Here is a 3,255-nt window from a genome sequence, read left to right on the forward strand (position 1 = left end):
ATAATGATGTGAAAGCTAAACGCAAATATTTTCCAATGTAATGTGACAACAGTGGTAAAATAAAACACGTTTACAGTGTTTAAAATAATAGAATATGATTTAGTTTTATGCCTGACTCACACATTGGCGAGTCAAGACCGCGCCGTCATAATGGCCGCGAATTTTCTCATTATGACGCCATTATGATGCATTTACGACCAAGTCGCCAACAATCTCCATGAATCGCAACTGTGTCACCGAGTTTGGCGATATGCGCCAAGTGATGGTGGATAGGCAACCCCACCCAATTTGTACTCAGTTGAGTTGCAACAGCTGTTATATTTGTTGCCATGTCATTGCATATGACGCCATTTGTCATAATAAGATTGCCCAAATCATGACACTCAATTGCGACATGCACCATTCATTTAAAACATCCGCCATCACTGGGTGCACGTCGGCAAACTGGGCGACGCGGTCACGATTCATGACGATTTGGTTGTAATTGCACTGTACTGGCATAGTAATTCGGCAGTTACGACGTGCACGGCTTTGAATTGTAAATGTGTGACCGTGTGACCCAGCGCTGATAATTTTTTTTTTTTTGTCCCAAGTACCGCGACTGATGGCGATGATCGCCAAAACCAGCCATCACGACGTGCGCTGCCTAGAGTTGCTAATGTGTGAGTTGGGCATTATAGTCTTGACCTTTGCATTGCCGCCATTTTCGACGCCAGGTACACTTATTCTATTAATATACAGTTCGTTGCGCTCGTGTGAACACAGACCATTGTTTTGTGATTGTAAAAATTGTTTATTTTACATTTTTCAAACCTTGCAGTGTGATGACATCTTGGTGTTGATGGAAATCAGCTTTAATGTGCTCTATGCTAATGCGAGTCTAATTTTTATAGTTTCTCACCTATTTGATCAGTTACCATGGATTTAATAGCGGTTTAAGAACAAAATTATTCCATTTAAAAAAATAGCAGATAATGATAATTTTCCTCTTCCGTGACATTATTGTAACGAATCTGAGACCCTAACGGATGGAATGTCTTCTGCATGTCACAAGATACTTGACTCCAGTTGCCATCCATTGTTTTTTCTTCCTTTTTTGGCGATCATTCTCGAGCATTCACTTTCCCTGTCGACAATCGAATGCTAACCATATATTACGCGTTTGGTTTCGTAATACATACTGAACACTTCCAACGCTACCAGGATTTCCCGTATTGTTTTGGGGGTAATCAGCATCGCTCAAAATAAAAATAAAACTGGCTTGGGTGGTGTGTTACGCGCCCAGTTTAAAGAGAATGGGAAGCAGAGGTGGCATAGACGCAACGCAAGGTCAGTGTTTGGAATGTGGGTGTAATCTATGAAGGGTCGTGTTACTCTCTTTGGTCGTTTGTGTAGCTGAGGAAGTCACACTTTCTGCGTTCCACTCCAGTAATCTTGCTTTGTTGTACGAGTGTGCTGCTGGAGCTAAGACCACTGACATTTATTAGGCGAGTGTTTAAAAGTGCAAAATCCCGACATGCGAAGGTTTCTGTGATTATGAAATACGAGTCGTTCTGCGCTTTCTTAATTATGCATATTTGCAATTGTTTTTGCTTGTATTTTACTTTCACAAATCATTCTTCAGAACGGAAAGCCACGACTTCTTTATGAAATAAAATGAGAAAAACATACAGCTGCTAAATTGCTAAGAACATGTAGTATTAATCATTAGTGTATTCGCCATTAGCCCAATGTATATGTTTCTATGGAACATAGTATGAGAAGAGGAAATGTATTTGAGAAGGCCTTCAATCACATACACGAAAACAAAGGCTGATGATTACATCGCAGGAGAGCGGAAGGAATTTTCCTGACCAGTTTCGTCTATTCAGACAGTTTCAAAAGGACTGGTACATAGCGGAAATTTACATTACAAAGAGAGGATTTAAGAAAAAATGAATTGACATGAGGAACGAACAGGTGGAATCTTCCTGGTAGAGTCGCATGGAGGTCCCCTGATATGCATTATTTCTGAATAAAAAAAATGTTTGTACATTATCAAATTAGTGAAAATCATTGAATTAAGTTTTACATTCCTAGGCTGACATTTGTATTCTCACCAAAACGCTTTATTTACCACCACACACTATAAATTTCTTCCCAATGTGTTATTGGATTTAACAAAAATTAGTACCTGGCCAATTGACATAAAATTGCTCTTCAGCCTGAGCATATCTCATGCATTTTTAATGGTTATTCATTGTGATATTTTCTTAATACTGTGCTAACACTAATATTTCTAAGCAGATAAATATTTGTAGATTTTTACTGCATAGCAGTACAGGTATGTTATTTGTGTTGTATATTTCTGTGTTAGGATATTCTATTTGTTTACTTATATTCCTAATTGTATTAATTCCATCATCAAGATATTCAGACTACATAAACGTAATAGTACTTTTAAAATAACTGATGTGAATACTAATAATTTTTAATTAAATGGCGTGGCTAGAATTGCACACGTCTTCGTACAAACTAGTTTTAGACTCTATCGTTGCTAGCTTAGGATAGTCCAAAACAGGAACACTATCATTTCCGAACTCAAGAATAAACATGATCGATGATAGAAATTTAATTTCATTTGACAAAGTATTTCAATTTTCTTTGCCCGGCCGAACACATTATATTTTCAATATATCTGCACCAATTTCTGTTCTCAAAAACTTCAACGTATGCGATACAGAATACAGGTGATATGGGATGTAAGGACAACGCTTTTTCCCTATTTTCATTGTATCCAATCATCAAGTCGCGTTGTTCTGTCTTCCATCCAATAGAGCGTTCCGCGGCCTTTCCGCCGATGTTTCGCGGTGCGAGTCTGTACTACTTATCCGTCCGCACCTGTCTATGTCAACCCAGTTTGTCTGTAAATAAATCATCAGTATCACCATCTACCTGTCTTAATCTCTGGTCCTCACAGGGACATCTCATGGCCCTGCTCAAATTTGGGAGTGATTATTCCCTGCTGAATTCACATTTACTGTCTTTTACAGATAGATTAACCAGCCATCCGAATGAGATGTTATAAGAGAATGGTACATTCAGTTGTCTGGTATCTGAGTGTCAGATGAAAAATTCTACCAAATCATCAATAGGTATTTTGGCGAATAATGACACTGCAAGATGTAGGAGCAACAGAGGTAATAAAGATACTATAAGCAGTGTTGTCCAAACATTTTCGCCAACTGTACCCTTTATTACCTTCTCCTACTGTTA

The sequence above is a fragment of the Macrobrachium nipponense genome, chromosome 7 (assembly GCF_015104395.2).
Source record: "Macrobrachium nipponense isolate FS-2020 chromosome 7, ASM1510439v2, whole genome shotgun sequence".
NCBI lineage: Eukaryota > Metazoa > Arthropoda > Malacostraca > Decapoda > Palaemonidae > Macrobrachium > Macrobrachium nipponense.